This window comes from Dasypus novemcinctus, chromosome 1 (genome assembly GCF_030445035.2).
Source record: "Dasypus novemcinctus isolate mDasNov1 chromosome 1, mDasNov1.1.hap2, whole genome shotgun sequence".
NCBI lineage: Eukaryota > Metazoa > Chordata > Mammalia > Cingulata > Dasypodidae > Dasypus > Dasypus novemcinctus.
In genome coordinates, this window is record NC_080673.1 from 73913134 (window position 1) to 73937289 (window position 24156).

A 24156-nucleotide genomic window follows, 5' to 3' on the forward strand; every position below is an offset into this window, starting at 1 on the left:
AAATTTGGCCTCTGTCTAAGCCAAACTCAGGGATTAAAAATACTACCTTCCCCTAAGCATGGGACATGACTCCCAGGAATAAGTATCCCTGGTACTGAGGGTTTAATGCCAAGCACCATGCATTTGGAAAAAGACCTTGGCCAAAAGGGGGAAACATCATATACAAAAGAGTTTTTACAGCCAAGAAATTTCAAAATGAGTTGCGAAGTCATTCCAGAAGTTACACTTGTGCATGTCTCAGGCAGATCTCATTAAATGCCACTGTCAAAGCCTCAAATAGGGGTGCTTCTTGGGGCTCTAGAGCCATCTGGATACTATAGGCAAGGCTCATAAACCCTTGAAATCAACACTCTGTCAAAGGGCCTTACCTCGAAATATATGACTCATATATATATTATGAGTCTTACTCTGATATATATATATATATATATATCAGAGTAAGACTCATAATTTTCCTACAAATGATTCTTCTATCTCTTTTAGTTGAGCCTATAATTAGCATTATACCTATTAAATATATGTCTCGGAGATTCAAAAGTTTGGTCTCTTCTTATGGTGGTTGAGCCCTAAATCTCATGTTACATATGTTACAGCCAACATCTACTCTCCAGTTCATCAAACATGCCCAGGACAACTAACTAAAGGATGATGATAGACAACCTCCATCCACCCCCCCCCCCCAAAAAAAAAACAAAACAGAGAGTACCTACAATGGCAAACAAAACAGTTCCTTCCATCTGCTACATAAGATCTAAGCCCTCTCTCAATCTCACTATCCTCAAATCTTCAAGGCTGAGGAATGAACAAACATAAGGGGGTAATGCAACCATGAACAAAGTAAACCTATTAATATTATAGTAGTGGAAGGACATGTAACATTGTTATAAAGATAGTGGTTACCAGAGATTCTGACAGGAGGGTGAGGGAAGAATAGATGGAACACAGGGCATTTTTAGGATATTGGAATTAAGTGTAAATCACAATGTAAATGATAGACCTTCATTAGTAGCAGTACTTCAATATTTATTCATTAATTGTAACAAATGTACTACAAAATTGTAAGTTGTTATTAAAAGGGGAAGGTGTGGGAGGGGATGGGGGGTACATAGAAATCCCTTATACTTTTTTTTTAAGATTTATTTTTATTTATTCTTCTCCCCTTCCCCACCCCCCATCCCCCACCCCCCAGTTGTCTGCTGTCTGTGCCCATTCACTCTGTGTTCTTCTGTGTTCGCTTGTATTCTTGTCAGCAGCACCGGGATTCTATGTCTCTTTTGGTTGCATCATCTTGCTGCACCACATCTCCATGTGTGTGGCACCATTCCTAGACAGGCTGGACTTTCTTTCACATGGGTGTGGCTCTCCTTACAGGGTGCACTGCTTGCACGTGGGGCTTCTCTAAGTGAGGGACACCCCTGTGTGGCACGGCACTCCTTGAGGACATCAGCACTGAACATGAGCCAGCCCACCACACATTTCAGGAGGCCCTGGGTTTGAATCCTGGACCTCCCATGTGGTAGGCAGATGCTCTATCCATTGAGCCAAGTCCACTTCCAGCCCCCCCCCTTATACTTTTGATGTAACTTTTCTGTAATATAAAATATCTTTAAAAATAAAGTTTATTGTATTTTTTAAAAGACACTGGGATTTTAAGTTTGTTTGCTATTACAACAAAACCTAGTCTATTTTTACCTGTAACTAAGACCCTGCCAATTTTAATGAATCTAAATTGCATATGAATATATATGTGTCTGTAAAATATGAACTAAAAACATCAATTTGATCATTAATAGCAAAATAGGATTTTGATGCTCAAAAAATATATTCTTAATTCTTTTTTTAAAAATTTTTTTATTCATTTTTAAAAAATATTACATTCAAAAAATATGAGGCCCCATTAAACCCCACCGCCCATACCCCACCACTCCCCCCACAGCAACACTCTCTCCCATCATCATGACACATCCATTGCATTTGGTAAGTACATCTCTGGGCATCGCTGCACCTCAGGGTCAATGGTCCACATCATAGCCCATACTCTCCCACGTTCCATCCAGTGGGCCCTGGGAGGATCTAAAATTCTGGTAATTGTCCCTGAAGCACCACCCAGGACAACTCCAAGTCCTGAAAATGCCTCCACATCTCATCTCTTCCTCCCATTCCCTGCACCCAGCAGCCACCATGGCCACTTTTCCCACACCAGTGCCACATTTTCTCTGTGGACCTTTGATTGGTTGTGTCCATTGCACATCTATGTCAAGAGGAGGCATAGATTCCACATGGATACTGGATGCAATCCTCCTGCATTCAGTTGTAGGCACTCTAGGCTCCATGGTGTGGTGGTTGACATTCTTCAACTCCATGTTAGCTGAGTGGGGTAAGTCCAATAAATCAGAGTGTAGGAGTTGAAGTCTGTTGAGGCTCAGGGCCAGGCTATCATATTGTTAGTCCAGAGATTCAAATCCCCTAGATATATCTTAAACCCCAGCACCAACTACAATTCCAGTAAAATAGCATGAAAGTCTTGTGAAAAGAGATCCCATCTGTGTCCAGCTCCATCACGCAGAAACACCAGCTCCAAAGAAGGGCCAACTGACATGGCAGTGAACCCCATCTGCCATGACCATAGAACTGTGGGTCTCTCTAGCCCTCAAAAGAACCAATACCAGGTGTTGTATCTACTTTATCTGTATCTGAGACTCTGCTCAGGTGTGCATAAGGGCAATCCTTCTGACAACCTCCGGACTATTTTTTAGAGACTCATAGCCATATAAACTCATTTCTCCTTTCCATTTCCCCCTTACATTAGGTCAAACAGCATTTTAAACTCCTGTTATTATATGTATACAGGAATATTCTGCTGGTCCGCTTTGAACCTTTAAATCAAGGTCATTTTCTAGTTGCATCATCAGCTGGTACTTGGTGGTGATCCCTTGGTGCCAGGGAGGCTCATCCCCAGGTGTCATGTCCCATGCTGGGGGGAATGCATTGCATTTACATGCTGAGTTTGGCTTCAAGACTGGCCACATTTGAGTAACATGAAGGCTATCAGGAGTAAACTCCCAGGCACAGTGCTGCTCTAGGCCTTGTTCTTATTTCAGGCGTATAGGCTCACAAGCATAGTCATTAGTATCAGGGGCTCACTGTTGGAACCTCATTCCTTCCTCATCCTTATCGTTGCACCTGGGGAACTGCTGCTGCTCCCCTAGGGACCATGACAGAGCACCCCCAGCCAGGAACCCAGTAACACCCCCCCACACTGTTGTTTTTAATTGTTGCCACTATGAGTATATCCAAACATTACCATGCACCCTGGACATATGCCCTGTATAACTCCCTGTCAACCATATATCACCTGTCAATAACATCCCATACCAGTATTCCTCCACTGTCATTGTTGAACCACTCTGTGATCCAAAACTTCCTGAAAAGTGAAGCCCAATATAATGTCAGGATCCCTTACTAGCAAAATGGAATATAGCAATGGGTTTAAAGGTTAGATATAGAATACGTATTGATTTGGAAAAATTCTACATCCTATCTTTTTCTTTTCTTTTTTCCTAATTATTGAGCTTCTCTTCACAAGAGCCTTAGATCACAGTAATTCATATATACAATATACAGTACTCCCACACATCCACATCAAACCTTTTCCCTTCCACAGCGATATTCTTATAACTTATTCATATCATATTTACTTAAACTGATGTACAGACTCTGAGACAATAGCTTTCAAACAAGGTGACATCTGTGCTTACATTGTGGTCCATACTTTAGGATATACAATTTTCTAAATTTTTAGTTATCCTATGTTTTACATTATGGTTTACATTATTAGTCTGTCGTCCCCTATATGTTTTTGGTGTAATATTACATGTTTTATATCCATCCTTGTGTACTCTCGCGAAACTCCTCTCTTACCCCCACACTTACCTTGGTTCCATCCATTCAACATCCATTTTCCCCGCCCCTTGGGGCCCACAGCGACAGCCAATCTCCATTTCCCGAGGAGCCACGTCCAGAGACACTTGCAACAGTGTTCAGGGCATGACTTGCTCAACTGCCCTAATGCCCTGGGAGCCATCCTTTCTCTCGAGAGATATAATTCCCTGTTTTTTGATGGCATTAGTCCTCCCCAGGATGTGGGTCCACCCCCACTCTCACTACTTGGGTCTCTATCCAATGGTACAACCCACCCTGGCAAAATGAGCATTCAGACATTCCCCAGGAGTCTGTCCCATGTCAGACCATCCCCTCTGAGCATCCTGAACAGGCAACCCTCTTAATTATATTTTGATACGGTTTTCTCACCATTTTACTCTCAACCAGCACCTGACACTCTCCAATGTTCGTATGTTGCCCCTCCTTCCCCCCAATTTTTTGGGCACTATTACCCATCTGCCCATCCCCAGCCCCCCTCAAATCCGCAAAGCCACCCAAAGGCAACCCCTTGCCCCCATTTTATCTCTTCTTTGTGCTCATACTTACCGCCAGCTCATCATAGATTCCACCCCTGCAGATGTCGGCTCACATTCTTCCTCCACCCCCCGATTTCCTGTAAGCCTATCTTCCAGTCTTTAGCTCTCTGAGGCAGCTTGCTTATTTCATATCATTGAGGTCATGTAGTATTTGTACTTCAATGCCTGGGTTGCTTCACTCAACATAAGGTTCTCAAGATTCATCCATGTTATCACGTGTGTTTGTAGTGTATTTGTTCTTACAGCCGAGTAGTATTCCATTGTATGTATATACCACATTTTATTGATCCACTCATCTATTGATGGGCATTTGGGTTGATTCCAACTTTTGGCAATATTAAACAATGCTGCTATGAACATTGGTGTACATATATCGGTTTGTGTCCTTGTTTTCAGTTCCGCTGGGTATATACCCAGCAGTGGTATTGCTGGGTCATATGGCAAATCTATGGTTAGTTTTTTGAGAAACTGCCAAACTGTCCTCCAGAATGGTTGGATCCTTCAGCATTCCCACCAGCACCACAGCAGTGGATGAGTGTTCCCATTTCTTCACATCCTCTCCAGCATTTGTATTCTTCTGTTTTTTTCATAGCTGCCAATCTTATGGGAGTAAGATGGTATCTCATTGTAGTTTTGATTTGCATTTCCCTGATAGCTAGAAATTTGGAGCATTTTTTCATGTGCTTTTTAGCCATTTGTATTTCTTCTTTGGAGAAGTGTCTGTTTAAATATTTTTCCCATTTTTAAAATGGGTTACCTTTTTATTTTCAAGATATATGAGTTCTTTATATATGCAAGTTATAAGTCTCTTATCAGATATTTGGTTGCCAAATATTTTCTCCCATTGTGTAGGTTCCCTTTTTACTTTCTTGACAAACTCCTTTGAGATGCAGAAGGCTTTAATTTTCAGGAAGTCCCATTTATCTATTAGTTCTTTTGCTGCTTGTGCTTTTGGTGTGATATTCATGAAGCCATTTCCTATTACAAGGTCCTGTAGATGTTTCCCTACACTGCTTTCCAAGGTCTTTATGGTCTTGGCTCTTATATTTAGGTCCTTGATCCATCTTGAGTTGATCTTTGTATAAGGTGTGAGATGGTAATCTTCTTTCATTCTTCTACATATGGATATCCAGTTCTCCAGGCACCATTTGTTGAATAGGCCATTCTCTCCCAGTTGAGAGGGTTTGGTGACTTTATCGAATATTATATGGCTGTATATATGAGGTTCTATATCAGAACTTTCAATTTGATTCCATTGGTCTGTGTGTCTCTCCTTATGCCAATACCATGCTGTTTTCACTACTGTAGCTTTGTAGTATGTTTTGAAGTCAAGTAGTGTGATTCCTCCAATTTCATTTTTCTTTTTCAATATGTCTTTGGCTATTCGGGACCTCTTTCCTTTCCAAATAAATTTCATAGTTAGTTTTTCTAGTTCCTTAAAGAAGGCTGTGTTGATTTTTATTGGGATTGCATTGAATGTGTAGATCACTTTTGGTAGGATAGACATCTTAATAATATTTAGTCTTCCTATCCATGAACAAGGAATATTCTTCCATTTATTTAGGTCTTCTTTGATTTCCTTGAACAGTCTTGTATAGTTCTCAGTGTATAAGTTTTTTACATCTTTAGTTAAATTTATCCCTAAATATTTGATTTTTTTATTTACTATTGTAAATGGTATTTGTTTCTTGATTTCCTCTTGATCTTGCTCATTATTGGTGTACAGAAATGCTACTGATTTTTGTGCATTGATCTTATAACCTGTGACTTGTTTTTATCAAGAAAGTGTGCTGGATTTTGTCAAATGCTTTTTCTGCATCTATAATATAATCATGTGGTTTTTTTCCTTCAATCTGTTTATATGGTGTATTACATTGATTGATTTTCTTATGTTGAACCATCCATGCATACCTGGAATGAATCCCACTTGATCGTGGTGTATAATTCGTTTAATGTGTTGTTGAATACAATTAGCAAGTATTTTGTTGAGTATTTTTGTGAGGTTCATTAGAGAAATTGGTCTGTAATTTTCCTGTCTTGTGGTGTCTTTGTTTGGCTTTGGTACTAGGATAATGTTGGCATCATAGGAGTTAGGCAATGTTCCTTCTGTTTTGATTTTTTGGAATAGTTTCAGCAGGATTGGTGTTAGTTTTTTCCGGAATGTTTTGTAGAATTCACCTGTGAAGCCATCTGGTCCTGGGCTCTTCTTATTTGGGAGATTTTTAATGACTGATTCTATCTCTTTACTTGTGATTGGTTTGTTGAGATCATCAATTTCTTCTTTTGTCAATATGGGCTGCTTATGTGTTTCTAGGAATTTGTCCATTTCCTCTGAATTGTCATTTTTGTTGGAATATAGTTTTTCAAAGTATCCTCTTATGATAGTCTTTATTTCTGTGGGTTCAGTGGTGATATCTCCTTTCTCATTTCTTATTTTGTGTATTTGCATCTTCTCTCTTTTTTTGTTAGTCTCGCTAAAGGTTTGTCAATTTTGTTGATCTTCTCAAAAAACCAGCTCTTGGTCTTGTTTATCTTTTCAAGTGCTTTCTTATTTTCTATTTCATTTAGTTCTGCTCTTATCTTTGTTATTGCCTTCCTTCTTCTTCCTGTTGGATTACTTTGTTGTTTCTTTTCTAATTCCTCCAAATGTGCAGTTAGTTCTTCAATTTTTGGTCTTTCTTCTTTTTTGATATATGAATTTATGGCTATAAATTTCCCTCTCAGTACTGCTTTTGCTGCATCCCATAAATTTTGGTATGTTGTGTTATCATTATCATTTGTTTTAAGGTAGTCGTTGATTTCTTTTGAGATTTCCTCTTTGACCCACTGTTTTTCTAAGAGTGTGCTGTTTAATTTCCAAATCATGGTGTGAAATCTGGGTCTCCGACCCTTGCAAATTTCCAGCTTCACTCCACTGTGGTCAGAGATATTATTTTGTATGATTTCGATCTTTCTGAATTCATTGAGCCTTTCCCTGTGGCCTAGGATATGGTCTATCTTGGAGAATGATCCATGTGCGCTTGAGAAAAATGTATATCCTGCTGTGTTTGGGTGTAATGATCTATATATGTCTATTAGAGCCAGCTTCTCTAATATGCTGCTCAAATGTTTTGTTTCTTTAGTGATTCTCTTTTGAGATGTTCTGTCCAGAGTTGATAGTGGTGTATTAAAATCCCCCACTATAATTGTAGATGCATCTATTCTTTCACTTAGTTTTTCCAGCATTTGCCTCATGTATTTAGAGGCGCCCTTGTTAGGAGCATAAATATTTATGATTGTTCGATCTTTTGACAGATTGTCCCTTTCACTAAAATGTAGTATCATTCTTTGTCTCTCACAATTGTTTCTCATTTAAAGTCTATTTTGTCTGATATTAATATAGCTACTCCTGCCTTTTTTTGGTTATTGTTTGCTTGTATGATTGTTTTCCAGCCATTCACTTTCAACCTCCATGAGTCTCTGGATCTAAGATGTGTCTCTTGTAGACAGCATATAGATGGGTCATATTTCCTTATCCAATGTCACAGTCTGAATCTTTTGATAGGTGAGTTTAATCCATTGACATTCAGTGTTATTACTTTCAAGGATTTATTTGTGTTAGCCATATTTTGATTGGACTTGTGTTTGTCATATTTTGTTTGCTTTTTTTCCCCCCTTCTCTTTTTGTCTTTTCTGTTGCTCTTACACTCTCCTCCAACTCTGCCTGTCCTGTTTTTTCCTTTCTTCCTGCAGAACTCCCTTTAGAATTTCTTGAAGGGGAGGTTTCTTGTTGGCATACTCTTTCAGTTTCTGTTTATCTGTGAATATTTTGAACCTCCATCATTTTTGAATGCTAGTTAGCTGGATAGAGTATTCTTGGTTGGAAATTTTTTTCCTTTAGTACCTTGACTATATGATACCACTGCCTTCTTGCCTCCATGGTTTCAGATGAGAAATCAGCACTTAATCTTATGGAGCTTCCCTTGTATGTGATGGTTTTCTTTTCTCTTGCTGCTTTTAGAATTTTCTCTTTGTCTTGAGCATTGGATAATTTGACAAGCATATGTCTTGGGGTGGGCTTGTTCGGGTTTATGACAATTGGGGTGCACTGTGCTTCTTGGATATGTACATCTGTCTCTTTGAGTAGATTTGGGAATTTTTCAGCCATTATTTCCTGCAACACCCCTTCTGACCCCTTTCCCTTCTCTTCTCTTTCTGGAATGCCTATATTACATATGTTTGAGTGTTTTGCATTATCATTCAGGTCCCTAAGTCCTAGCTGGATTTTTTCTATCTTTTTATTGACTTCTATCTTTTTATCGACTATCTACTATCTATTTGATTTCTGATGTACTGTCTTCCACATCACTAATTCTCTGCTCTGCCTCTTCTAGTCTGCTGATATTTGCTGCAAGTGTATTTTTGATTTCTTGAACTGTGGTGTTTTCCCATCATATCTGTTATCTTTTTGCGTATGTCTGCAATTTCCCCTCCAAGTGTTGTCTTCATGTTGTTAACCTCTTCCTTTACTTCATTAAATTTGTTGGTGATAAATGTTCTGAGATCTTTAATTACTTGTGCGAAGTCCTGCTCCCCTTCCTGGTTTTTAGTTTGTTGATTGGATTCAGCCATGTTTTCCTGATTACTGGTTTGGTTTGTAGATTTTTGTTGCTGTCTGGTCATCATTTTATCTTGATGGGTTTAATCAGTTCCTTAGATTCTTTGTCTAGTCTTGGGGATTAATTAGCTGTTGTTTTTGCGTAAGTGTTATAGCTTCTCTTTGTCACTTTGTCCTTCTTATTCTAATTTCTTATTGCTGGTTGAGTTCACTTTAAAGGAAAGTATTAGGGCCAGGGAAAGGCAATTGTGTAAGCAAGGAAAAAGTGTAAAGTAGTATAGTTGATAAATGTTAACAGAGCAACAATATAAGATCTGGGAGGATGGATATTAGATTCATGTAAGTTGTGTAGAGTTATAGCAGTAGGTAAAGTACCTATAATGAGGTAGTCGACTGAATATGGGAGGAATATGGTATGAATTAAAAAGCTAGTATTTTCGTGAGAGAGGGAAAGAGAAAAGAAAGGCAATAGTTTCAAGAGTGGATAACAGACAGAAAACAAATCAAAGGTATTAGAAATTAAGAGTTAGACACTTTGTGGATCAAAGAAAGGGAGGTGGAATATAGGAGAGGCAGTAGATGATGGAGGATATCAAGATGTCGGGGAAAGGGGATAGTATAGGTAGCCAAAATCAATTCACACAGAAATGAGGCAGTGGAGGATGAGGAAACCCAACAAAAGTGAGGTGTTCCCTGCAGCACCTATTGTATAATTAAGATAAAATAAAATAAAAAGAAAATGAGGGACAAGAGAGAGAGAAAAAAAAAAGAGAAGAAAGGAAGAGAGAAAAAGGGGGTGGGTAAAGGGTGGGGAACAGGTAGGGAAAAGAAAAAAAAGATATACACCAACCACAACAGCAACAACAACACAAAAAACCCTAAATAACTGAAAAAAAAAGACTTTGGGGGATACGCTGGGAGAAAAGACTAGGGGATAATGCAATGTTAGCAATCAGGACATTAAAAAAAATAAAAAATAAGATAAAATAAAAATAAAGGCAAAAAAAAACAAAACAAAAAATAAAAAACACAAACGTTGAGGGCTAGGACGTTCAAGGACCTCAGATGGACCTCAGGGCTTGATGGATTCAGGCATGGAAAGTCTGTGATATTGAAGACTCAAGAGGTGTGAGTCTCTGGGGTGTGGGCCACCAGGGTTTAGGGAACTCAGAGCTGGCAACCTCAAGCCCAGTTAACAGGGAGCCTGGGAGCACCGCAGTGCAACACAATCTTCAGGGATCCCCACAGCTGGGTGCCAGCCCTATGGGTGAGGTGACATCCACAAACTCTATCCTGTGTGTCTGAACCCCACAATTCACTCACTCACTGGGGTCTATTCTGTGGATGTATCACCAATTCAACTTCAGGACCCCTCCCACCCTGTAAGCCTCCGGAATGGCCACCTGGGGGCGCCTCTACACTGCAGCCAATTTAATGACACAGATCAGTAGCCAGGCCCGGGGGTGGGGCTCCAGCCAGAAATGCTGATAACAGAGTCCAAAACCGAAATTCCCACGCTTCGCAAAATATTCCCCTAATCGGCTTCCATATGTCTCCCACCCTGCCAGACCCTGGTGGCGTCTCTTTATTGCTATCAATTTAAGTCCACTGCAGATCGGCAGCTGGGCTTGGGTGGGGCAGGGCTCTAGACAGAAGGGCTATTATTTGTGTCCACAATCAAAAATTCCCCCCGCTTCGCAATAAAACTCCCGTTTGTCTTCCCAAATCTGTCTGCAAAGGCCTCCTGTCCTTTTAACCCCCCAGTAGGCTGCTCAGGGCTTATGAATTCCCCAGTACTGCAGAGCCTCCAGATATCGTCACCGCAGCGTGGGTGCCACGGCTCCGCCCACCCCAGGAGGGAGCGACCGGTGTGCAGCCCCAACCTCCGTGTAATAGAGTCTCAATTATATCTTATAGACGAGTTTTCTCTGTTACCTTCCCACCAAATCGATGTCCAGACACCTCCTGCCCTGCAAAAATCCTGAAACAGGCTGGTCCCAAAGAACCTCCAATGCTGCCCAAGCACTTCTTTGCAGGAAAGATTATCAGGTATGCTCACTCAGCCACCATCTTGCCCCGCCCTCCAACCTATTCTTAATTCTTAATCAACTTTTTACAAAATGGGATTTTAGGCTCAAGTATCTGATCATTGCTTTATTATCCTTTGTATTCTGATACCTTAGAAATTAATCAAAGTTTGGGGGGGAAGAAAGATTCTTTTTTTTTTTAATTTTTAACTACAGACAGATCAATGTAGATTAGCTTAAAAATACAAGTAAAACATTAATTACTTTACACAATTTTTTGAAGATTGATTTACTTATTTCTCCCCCACTCACCCCATTGTCTGCTCTCTGTGTCCATTCACTGTGTGTTCTTCTGTGTCTGCTTGTATTCTCATTAGGCAGCTCTGGGAACCAATCCTGGGACCTTCTGAAGTGGGAGAGAGGCGATCATTCTCTTGCACCACCTCAGTTCCCCTTTCTGCTATGTCTGTCATGTCTTTCCTTTGTATCTTTTGGTGCATCATCTTGCTGCACCAGCTCTCCACATCAGCCAGCACTCCTGTGTGGGGTGGCACTCCTGTACAGGGGTATTCCCCCACGCAGGGTGACATTCCCACATGGGGTGGCACTTCTGCATGGGCTAGCACTCAACATGGACTACCTCACTACATTGGCCAGCTTGCCTTCACCAGGAGGCCCTAGGCATCAAACTCCGGACCTCCTTTATAGTAGATGGGAGCCCAACTTCTTGAGCCACATCCGTTTCAGACTTTAAACATTTTTACCTTTAAAATTTGAAATTTCCTGTGTTTGGTTAAAAAACATATTTCCTAAACCAAATGATATTCTGTGCTTTCTTATTCCATACATAACAAACCCGCTGAAAATTAAGCTGTAATATTACTATAGACATAAAGCTGTCCTGTGTCAGAGATGGTTGCAGCTGTGCTACATAAACTTTTGCTCTTCCTCTATACATAGTATCAAATTGTCCCTGAGCAGTGGCTATAGATGTAGGATCTCTATTTCCCATTACTCCCATCCATATGCATGGGTCATAAGACTGGTTTTAATAATAGAAAATGAACATAAGTGTTGCCCATGACTTAGAGCCAATATTTTTAAGAAATGGTGCAGCCCACTGTTTGCTCAATAGTTCTCCTTTGTACCACCTGGATACAGAATTTATGAGGAAGCCATCACTATTTAGGAGCAACTGATCAATTTTTATGTGAGCAAGAAGTAAACTTTTTCTGTTACCCCCATTGAAATTGTGAAGACTGTTATAGCAGCTAGCATCATCTTAGTAATACCATTCCTGTGTTTTTTTTCTTTTAATTCACTCTGATGATCTGTCTTTTTAATTGAAGTATTAGATAGACACTTCACATTGAAAATAGCTACTGATATAGCTGAATTAATATCTTCCATATTTATAACTATTTTCTAGTTTTTTTACTTGTTTCTTTTCTTTACCTCTTTTTTCTACCTTCTCTTGTTTTAATTAAACATTTTATATAATTTCATTTTATTTCTTGCCATATCAATTATACTTCTTTTTTTAAAAATGTAGTTACCTTGGAATTTCAAATATACACTTCTAACTAATCTAAATCCACCTTCAAACAGCACCATAGTGTTAATAATAGAATATTCCCAATTCCTCCCTCCCATCCTTTATGACATTGCCATCATTCATTTCACCTACCATATACTATAAACACCCAATACATTGTTACTGGCATTACTTTAAACAGATATCTTTTTCCTTAACAAATCAATTTTATTGATACATATTAATAAGGCATAAATCCATCCAAAGTGTATAATCAATGGTATTCAGTATAATCACATACTTGTGCATTTGTGTCTTCAATCATTCTTAGAGCACTTTCATTATTCTAATAATAATAATAAACAAAAAACAAACAAAACTCATCATCTCTCAATCTCTCTATGCTTCCTTTGCCATACATAGCAATAAACAGTTGCTTTTTAGTTCAATTAAGGACAAGAAAAATAAAAGATTTTCTTTCACCTTCATTTATTCCTTCTCTGACATGCTTCCTTTCTTTATGTAAATACTAATTTACATAAGTAAATTTTCTTTCTCCTTGAGGAACTTTTAGCATTTTTGTAGGGCATGTCTTCTAACCATAAAGTACTTCCGTTTATATTTGCCTTAGAAAGGTTTTACTTCTCCTTCACTTTGGAAGAATAATTTGACTGGATATAGAATTCTAGTTGGTGCTTTTTTTTCCCCCCTTTCAACACTTTAAATATTTCCTTTCATTCTCATCTTGCTTGTATGGTTGCTAATGAGAAGAATGTTGTGATTCTTAACCTGTGCTCTACTGGTAAGTTGTGTTTTTTCTCTAGCTTCTTTCAAAATTTTCTCTTTGTCTTTGGTTTTCTGTTGAATATAATATATCCTAGGCATCATCTCTTTAAACATTTATTTAATGTTACTTCTTGGTGTTCTCTGAGATTCCTGGATCTGTGGCTAGGTGTCTGTAATTAATTTTGGAAAAGACTTGGCCATTATTTCAAATATTTATCCTACTCTGCTGTTTCTTCTTCTGGTCTTCCAATTATGCATGTGTCACACCTTTTGAAATTGTCACACATTTCTTGGGTATTCTTTTCTATTTTTTTAACCCTTTGTTTTTCTTTGCCTTTTAGTTTAATATGTTTCTACTGACCTCTTCAAATTCACTAATTCTTCCCTCAGATATGCTCATCAAAAGTATTCTTCATTTCTGTCGTTCATTTCTAGCATTTACTTTTGATTCATTCTTATAGTTTCCACATTTCTTCTTGCATTATCCATCTATTCTTACATCTTATATATTTTTTCCATTAGGGCACTTAACATATTAATCATTGTATTTAAATTCTCTGTTTCATAATTCAAATATCTGTATCATATCTGAGTTTATTCTGATGTACACTTTGTCTCTTCAGTGTTTTTTTCTCGATCTTTTGGGATGACTTGTAATTTTTTGTTGCAAGCCTGACATATTGTACTGAGTAATAAAAACTGAGTTAAAGAGGACTTTAGTATAGACATTTATATTATCGGGCTAGGAGCAAGGGCGAGTTTAATATTTGCTATAATGGTTGGTGACAGGGGATTCAAATTCTAGTCCTCTTGACTGTGGTTTCCCTTAGCATTCCTCTTCAAAGAGAGTCTGAATCATGTGGCTCTTTCAGCTGTGATCCAGTGTTGTTATACTGGAACCCTGTTGGTGTGGTGATAAGGTGTGGAGGAAGGGACATATTCTGTAATCTCATGATTAAGTCTCAGTTTTTAGTGGGTCTGTGTCTTTAGGTTGTGATTGTCACAAATGTCTCTAGAGCAGTAAAGCTCTCCCTCCTCTCATCCCACTTAAGCAAGACAGGAAGGCTAGTGATAGCTAAACTGAAAATGCCCTTACTCTAGCTAGGATAAAGTTCTGGTAAAGTCTTTTCTCCTGGAGAGTATGCTTTTGTTATGAAGAACACTCTAGGCATATTTCACAGTGATTACTCCTTCCCTATCTCTGCCAGAGCCAAGAGGGGTGTTTCTTGGATCTTCACTGTGAGAACTTGCTGGAGCTCCTGGAGGTAAACCTCATACAAGTTTGGACCCACCCAAGACTGTGGCCACCACAAGTTTCTCATTCTCATGAGAGTCCATCCTCTGCCTCCAGCAATTCGTCAAAATTACCACTAAAGTGTTCCTTCCAGGTTATAGCTCCAGTGACATCTGCTCCAAACAAGCAGACCACAATTGTGGCTCTCTGGATTCACCTGTCTCTCCAAAACTTGAGGTGGGAGTCTGTCCTACATCTGTGTTTTCTGATGGATTAAAGGAAAGTTTTGGGCCTGGAAAAGTTAAAATTTGGCTTTTAGTGACATTTAAGACCTAGCATGTCAGAGCTGAAACCAGAAATCTGATTTTTAATTTTTTATGCAATTAAGCATTCTTCCTGCCACATGAACTAACTAACTGCTCTCATCCATTACCCATGCTCCTTCGCTGCATATTCTTAATGTGGCAAGAAGTAAAAAGGCATACAAGTCTTTCTCTCTTAATGTAGAGCAAAATTGTCCACAGAAGTCAAACCCTCAGAGACTTTCTAAAGAACAAGCAAAACCTGTGTCTAGGGGTGATCATGAGCAGAGCACTTGGCCCTGCAGGCCAAAGAAAGAGGAGCATTGTCCTTTATTAAAAAATCTTTCTAACTAAGCTTTAGATATTCACATAGACTGATTTATGAGCGTGTAAGTAGAAGCAAGGGCAGGGGTTGGATTTCCTCAAGCATATTCACCGTGTCCTTATATGTTGTCCTTGCTGCATTGATTCAGAGCTAAGGGTGTGTCTTACAAATGCTTAAGGCATGTTCCCGTAACACTTCATTATGTGCCAAGCCAGTCATCATCCCCTGCAAAGGAGCAGTGTCTGGGAACAAGTTATCATTCTGAAATAATAAAGGCTGTTCATTTTATTGACATTTAAAGTGCATGAGAACATTTATGACTGAACTCATATGTATTTCTCACTATGAGTATGTGGCATTAATTATCAATACTGCTCCAGGGAAGGAAATGTTTATAACATTATGAACCAAACCTTTCTTTTAAGTCAAGGATGTTTGCATTTGGTGGGAAATTATTGTTTCGGTTACTTTGTTCTGTTCTCTGATGACATCTTCCTGCAGACATCAACATCCTTCTCTATGAGCTACATTTCATAAATATTTGAATATTCCATTCTATACCGTGCTGGTAGAAAGTTATGTGTAAAATTGTAAGTTATTACAATTGGGGTATTACATGACTGGAATTGACTATATTAGCTGGATTTCATTTGATGACAAATGTGACTCAAATTAAAAGAAAAATAATATAATTTATTATGGTCACTATTACCTCATATAAAATTACCAAGAAACTGTGTTAGCTGCCATGCTTACAGAGCCAAAATAATAATAACAATAATAATAATAATAAATAGTAATAAAATGATATTTTCAGCCCTACACTGAGATGAAAAATCTTAGTCTTTACAAAAGTTTTTGTCTTTACAAAAGTTCTTATCTTTACAAAAGTTTTTAATTAGATAGTTTTGTGGAGAACCAGAAAAGTCTTGTAATAACCTTGCAGAACAAATTGATCACTAGAATCCTCACCAGATAAAAACATGACAGTCTTATGTCTATAGATCTGAGGAGTAATGAACCTACCGGGGGATGATCTACCCTAAAATTCTTAATCCATAGAGTTGGATCAATTACTGAAATAACAATCTTAAGCACCAGAGCTTGGAAAGTTTAAAATTAAAAAGGGAGGGTGATTAAAGCATGTCTTCACTTCACTAGAACAACCCAAGAGAAAAATGGATAGGTTAGAATTAGCTAAGAACAAATTTTTTCCCATCGACAATTTCTTGGGTTCTTGTCCAAGTGTTTCTACTTACTAATTATGTGTCAGATGAAGTATCTGACCTCTCTGAGCCTCTTCAGAGGAAATCTCTCCATTTCCTCATCTGTAAAATGGGTTTAACAATATCTGCTGTTTTGGATCTGGTGAGGGTTATTTGAGATAATGCTTATATAAAAATAAGTGTACCTTAATGACTGGCATGTAGTAGACCTTCAATAGCTATCTTGTGCTCAGACTTATCTCTCCTTCACTTTCCCTCCTTTTAATTCAATTAATAACTTCTGGTTAAGATGTTTGTAAAATTGCTCTCAGGAGTTGCATTTAATTAGAAATGCTCAGATACTAAACTATTTTATTTAGTGCTTCAGAGAACACAGTCAAATTAGACATGGTCCTAGCTGTATGATTAGTGTTTAATAGGGGAGGGGCAGAGCAACACATCCCATCTATAAAAATCAGAGCAGGAATACTTACAAAAGTGATGAGTGGCCAAAAGGATTCAGAATTTTCTTGGTGATTTGGAGGTCCTTGGATGTTAATTAGGGATACTGTCCTGGAAGACGCAGGTTCTAAACTGTAATTTGAAGGAGAGAAGGAAAATGAGGAAGCAGAGGAAAGACATTATCCACAGAAAACATGGAGGTTGACAGAAAGTAGCAGGTCAAGTGGAACACTGCTCTGAGCTTGAGCAAGCACTCGCCAGGCAGGGCTCTCATTCCACCTGGGATTACACAGAACTCTCAAATCACCACTTGAGACTCCCCTGAGCAGAAGCTATCCTTGCTATAAACTTTTTCATTCCCCTCACTTCTCTTCATTCCATTTAATTGTACCTGTCCTGTATTAGAGTACTTCAATATTCCATTCTTTGTTTTTGAAGTAGACTAAATTCATCTGGCATAATAATATTTACTAATATGAGAAGTATATAATGAGTATATTTATAAAGGACCAATCCACATCACACAAAACAGTAATAAAAATTCTAATACATTTTCCTATAGCTATAATCCAGCAATCAGAATGAACTCAACGTGTAAACAAAAAACTAAAAATGAAAACTGACAGTTTTCCTTTCCAAAGAATGAGCTAACACACTTCAGGTATTTGATAAAAATGGTAAAATAATTGCATGAATATGTATTAAAAATATTATGATTTTAGTTGTAATATAATCTGGATTTATATAAACATTTACTTAGATAATGAAATACTTAGCTGTAAAAAATCTTGCATTTGGTGATATTTTATGATTTGTTACATGAACAATTCAAATTACAAACAGTAAAAACAATCAAATGCAATGATTCCCTTAAATTTTCAGACTGCTTCAGAAACACAGATAGGGTTTAATTTCTATACTCAAAACACCATGCTTAAAATTAGCTACACTTATTTTTATTCAAGAAAACCAAAGAGCATGCATGTACTATAGAGGGCACCAAAATGTCAGCGGTTGAAATTGCAAAAAAAAAAAAAAAATGCATGTGCATTTTTCTCTTTGAAAATATTTTTATATTACAATGAATATTCTTACTTTTAAAAGATGCATGCAAGCCTCACAAAATTTAATATTTTCATTAGATACATCTAATAACTTTTAGTAAGCCAAGTTAAGAAACAGTGGGTGTAACTATTATTTATGATCATATTTATAAGCAAGTACACAGAGGAATAAAATCTTAACAAGAAGTATGAGACTCATAATGTCCTCTAGGAGATATATACATTTGCCCTTGAATTAACATCTGAAGACTTCCAAGCAGTTATAGAACCATTACCATTTTACATTCAGATTTATCAAATATGAGTCAAAGATCTTGGATGAGGACCTATGAAGATATGACAAAAGCTGCCTCCTGTTGTCACTGCCATCATTTTCAGGCCTTTGAAGGATGGAAGTGAGAAGAGTCTATCTCAAACGATCATCGTCTATGAGTCTGACCCATGCTGCCTATTTAATACATATCAGAAAATGAGAGCACTGCTGGGTGAATGCTAAGCCATTTTGACTATATTTCTGACTGGAGAATTTTTTTTATTGACTATTTACTCTTGCCAGATTTTACAGCTCTGCATCACTGGATATGGATGACAAATTTTGAACTCCATTTTGAATTTGGGCACGGAAAATAAGTATTGGTGATGAACCAACTGTGTATCAAAAGTCTTGCATAAGTGCATATCCTTTGACCCTGGAACTTTCCTTCTAGAAATGTAAAGAAATATTAAATTTGAAGATTTCAATACGTACATCTTCATTGCACAATAATTTACATCAGAGAAAAAGTGTCCTCAAACAAAATAACTAACCACTGAATATACATTAAATGTCTAAAAAGTAACATGGATATTACATACCATGTACAGCCTTAATGAAAGGAATATTATAAAAATATTTATTCACATGATAGTTGCATGAAAAAGTGAAGTATAAATAAGTATTATAAATGTGATCCCATTTTTATTGCAAAGAAATAAATTAACTCATATGCATAGAAAATAGTATGAAAAGATACACGCAAAAATATTAGCAGTTCTATCTTGGGACTGGGATTATAAATGAATGTAATTTTCTCTATTCCTTATCTATATTTTCTAGTTTTGTGCAATTAACATCTATTGTTCATTTTTAAATTCTAAATTAGTACTAATAGGAAATGAAAAAGTAAAACATAAAATAAATTTTGTTCTTGCCCTATCTCTTATAAGTTGATAATATACAACAGACAGAAAAACACAAAAAGCACATTAGAGTCAAAACAATAAAAAAGCATTAAACTAATAAAAACAAAATTAGTTGTATTAATTAATATAAATTAGTTAATATAAATATGCATGTCATATCATGAAAAAAATGACTATATAGAAGGAAGTTGAGTATGCTCATATCTGACTTTCTTGCCTAATTTCTGGGTGATCTTAGATAAATCACAATTACAGTTATCATATTAATAAAATAAAATGGGAGAAGTAGATGATTTCTGAAAGTCCTTTCAGTTTTAATATTCTATCAGCAACCAAAATCCTCTAAATTTGGACTATACCCTTGATTTCCTCAGCCACAGAAGAACCCACACTGGTCCCCAGCAATGGTACACACGGTCCCCAGCAATGGTACACACGGTCCCCAGGGCAGGAACTGTATCTTGTATAAATATTTTCTCTTTAAATAAATCACGCAAGGTCCTTCACATTGTAGCATCTCAATAAACGTTTGATCACAAATCATTCTTCTTGCTATGTTCATTTTTCTCATAACCTCAGAAAACATGTCTCAAGAGCTTTTCAAAAATTTGATTGACTGCTTTGCAAAAAAAATAGTGGTTAATCTCTTCTAAGACCTAGTACTGGTATAAAAACTAATTACAGCAAAACACAGTATGCAGTCTTTCAGTAAGCTGTTGTCATTCAGTTCACATGAGAAGATGTGGCCCCAAATTGTTCTGATGCTCTGTTAAAGTTGCAAGATGTTTTCTGCATTGTCTCTATTTGAGCCATGTTTTTTATTTTGCCTTTACCTCGTTGTTTAGACGAGCATAGAAATGTTTTCATAGAAAAAGCCACAGTAAGTGTGCTACTTAAAATGTTCAGTCCACATGTGTGCTGGTTTGAGTCTTTTGTGGACCCTAGAAAATTATGTTCTTAAGGTAACCCATTTCTGTTCATGTAACTTATTTTATGTGGGCCCTTTGGTTAGATTCAGTTAAGGGGCCATTTTGATTAGATCACTTTTGATTTGATCTCTTCAGTTAAGGATCTTTGGTTAGATTGCAGGACCCAGGGTACAGTCCTTTTACTAATTCTTTTACTGGAGTCCTATATAAACTGGGGCCTGGAAGCAGAGAAATGCAAAGAGAGAGAACTGTAAGCTTTTAACTTGCCTTGTGAGGGAGGACTCCAAAATCACCTACAGCCACAGAAAGACAAAGAAACCCCACAAGGCTAGGGTTGAGGCTGGAGGCTGGAATCAGAAGAGCAGCTGAAAGTAAAGAGACATAGCCCAGGAAGAGATGAGCCATGTGCTTGATGGTGCACAGCTGAGCTCAGGGAGAAAGCAGAGACCAGCCACTATTTTGCCTTGCCACCCAACATGAGTCAAAGATCTACCAGCAGCCAACCATTGATGAGACAACATCTCTGATCATGCCTCAATTTGGACATTTTCACAGCCTAAGCCTAATAAATTCCCATTATAAAAGCCAACCCACATCTGATATTTTTGCATTGGCAGCCTAGCAAATGAGAACAACATGTTTTTCAGCAACTTCCTTCTGAGTGAAAAACAAAAGACTCAGGCTGCAAACAAAGCCTTAGGAGAGAGTTTGGGTGGCAGTTTGGGTAGAAAGAACAAATAGAAACTGGAGCCCCATATCAGAAAACCACCAGCAAACAGGATGGATATCAGAGCAAGGAATCACTGCAGCAATGACTTTCCACCTGAGCAGGGACAGGGAAAAGTCTAAATGGTGTGAGAAGATTGGAAAATTAACAGCACTGAACTCATGCAAATAATATATACTCCTTATTGTTCCCCTGTAATTTCAACTTATTTATTTATTTGGGGGGTGATAAATGGAAAATGTGATGCATGGTTGACATTAATATGACTAATCAAAACTTTCAATCTTCTAGGTATCATGTAGTTAGAAAACCAAAAATATGTATTTAGCCCACAATACATTTACTTTTGAAAACAAGATTCAGGAAACAGATCAACTATTAAAATAAAAGCAACAAATTATTTAAGGTAGAAAGTATCCACAACGGGGGCAAAAAAGTCTGTGAAGGCAATTTTTAATGCTTTCCTGGACTTTTGGTATCACAAACTTAGGTTTAGCTCATGGGTTTCTTAGAAACATCACACTAAATTAGTTATGGAATTTGGGTTGGAAACCTTTTGTGGTTTGACCGTAACCAGTTATGGAAGTCAAATCAGAAATGTCAAAAAAATATATTGTTTAATTCTTAGCCATGTATACAGACTAAATATTGTATGTGTGTGTATAAGATACAAATATTACTTTTTTAATAATATAGTATTATTTTACTTGAACACATATATATTCCCAAATACTTTTTAAACTCATGTTAAATGTTTATAATTATGGCTGTGAATAAATACAAAATGATACTGCTAATTAAATTCTCCTTTGATAAATAAGTAAAGAGAGTTGTTACATTATGTGGCATATATTTTCCTATTATATGGCATATTGCATTTCAGTGAAAATATAATAGAAAATATCATTAAGTGAAACAGATTCTACCTAATAAACTTTAAATATGTTTTATCTAAGGTGCATGTAATTGAATACTAGTGATCTATCAAAGTCCAGTTAAGATGCTACCTCCTCTATAAAACATACCAATTCACCACTTTGACATGATAGCTCCCCTCTCAATGCCTTTAAAATTATACTTTTTCTTCTCTCTCTCTGTTCTCACTGTTACATTATGTATTATTAGAACTCATTTTGAATAATTTGCAATTTTCCTGGATCATAAACTCCTTGGGAGAAAGGAATATGACATAATATTTGCAAACTCTAACCCCACTCCCATACACACACAGTTTACCATATTGTAATCACTTAATAGTTTTTTTCTTAAATGAATTCGTTCACTTTTTTTTGCCTAGACAGCTTTGGAGCCAGAAGAGTAATAACTTTCATAAAACTTTATTTATTCTAACTTTCTCCCCAGATGAATGGTCCTACAGATCCCAAGTGAAGCACTCCAAGGAAGACTGATAAAGGGGCAGTACTTTTCACTGAGCAACTGGAGAGAAGTAGCTCTCCCTGACTCCCAGCATCTTGCATTTCTCAGCCAGCTCTCCAAACACAGTCTGTATGTGGATTTGACAAGACCACATATAATCATCTAAAAAGAAATTCTCTTACTGTGAAAAATAAGGAAAATGTCGATGACCAATAAGCCAGAGGTGATGAGAAGATGGAAATGAATACAGTGATGAAATAGGTCTGGTGTTTCCACCTGGATTGAGGCATCGTCCACTAACGGGTGGGGAGTGTTGTTGGTACCTGAATCCAAACTCAGTGGCCGCAGTAGAAAGAGCCCTGGACTGAGGGTGCAAGACTTTGATCTCAGTACTTACCCACCACTAGGTAACTCTTGACCCAGGAAACATCACTTAACCTTGACAGAGCTCAGGGTATTTTATGTTCTCTTAATTTATACACCAAAGGGGTTAAACTCAAAATGTTCTGACATATTTTAAGCTTGAAAATTCTATGATCCCAAGTCAAGTTTTTCTCAAGCTTTTAAGTAACTATTCAAGCCAAAACAGTAGTTTTAGAGTTTTTAAAACATGATATCTAAGTCGGAAACAGATGGTAGTAATAGTAATAATAGCTAAGATTCATTTATTAAACAAATATTTGTGAGGACCGATCTTGGTTAAAGTACTATTCTGGGCAATGAGGATACAGCAGAGGCAAAATATAGCTGGCTTCTTGGAGCTTACATTCGAGTTTAGGGAGAAGACATTAAACTAGTACAGTAAATTAAGTATATCTGATTGAGATAAAGGCAATTTTAATAATCTTATATCAATTGTAAAAAAGGCACCACACTAATGCAAAGTATCCCCAGTAGGGGAGGAATGTGGGAACACTGTATTTTTGCACAATTTTTCTTTAAACCCGCAACTTGTATAATTGAAAAACTAAAATAATAATGATGATGATGATGATGATGATGCAAGGAGAAGTGGTGTGGTCTGCTGAAAGGCACTTTCAGTGGCTTCTATTGAATATTTATTCAGGGTCTCACATTTTATATGGATTATTATTATTTTGTTTGTTTTCATTATTATTTCTTTATGCATATTGCACGGATATGAAAAAATGGCTATGGATACATTATGTAAATTTCCTAAAGTCACAACAATAGTAACTGATAGAACCCCAGAGACTGTATCCTAACTTCTATAAGACTCTGCCTCCCACCAGATGATATTATAGTATAGGTCTTTACTGATTTCATAAACCAAACAAAGCATGCATATTATGTGCATTTACAACTCTTTCTTTTTTCCACTGTGTCCCTCACATGAAAAGTATTAAAAGACTGTCAACATGTTTAGAGGTTGGCATCTCAGTATACATGATTTGGGCCTAAATCAGTGCAACTTGGGCAACAAGTTTCAAAGGCAGCATGTAACAACAATAATTAAAAGACCCAAACTGGACAACAAAGAAAATTCTTATCAAGACTCCATGTCACGTTCCTCAACCTTCAACTGCTCTAAGGTAAACAAGTGCTCTCAATGGATGGAGTCTATAATACCCAAATCATCTTCACACATCAACCCTGTTTGAGAAGATACAATGAATCACATTTTGGTGGAACATAGAAATTCGCACCAAAAACTGTCAAACAATCAGATTTCACATAAAGCAAACAGGGTCCCCCAAGGATAATAAGTGAAGAGATTAAGGGCATGGATTCTGTACTCAAATAGACCTGGGTTCAAACTCGCTCTATCCCTTAAAAGCTCCACCTTCTTAGGCAAGCTTACCTACTTCTATGAACCCTATATTCCTTATCTTCAAAATAAGGATAATAATAGAATAAATCTTATATGGGTTTTATTTTAGAATTTAAGGGGTAATGCATGTGAAAG

General features: G+C 37.3%; 1 protein-coding gene across 1 annotated transcript in view; it reads right to left on the bottom strand.

The window, feature by feature from the left end:
* The window catches only part of LOC131277892 (endogenous retrovirus group K member 6 Gag polyprotein-like), a 422186-nt gene that overhangs the window by 186970 nt on the left and 211060 nt on the right, over positions 1-24156 (bottom strand). Inside the window, exon 2 of the mRNA XM_058292986.1 lies at positions 16983-17082. The gene's annotated coding sequence lies outside the window, so the exon portion shown is untranslated. The remainder of the gene's footprint in view (positions 1-16982; positions 17083-24156) is intronic.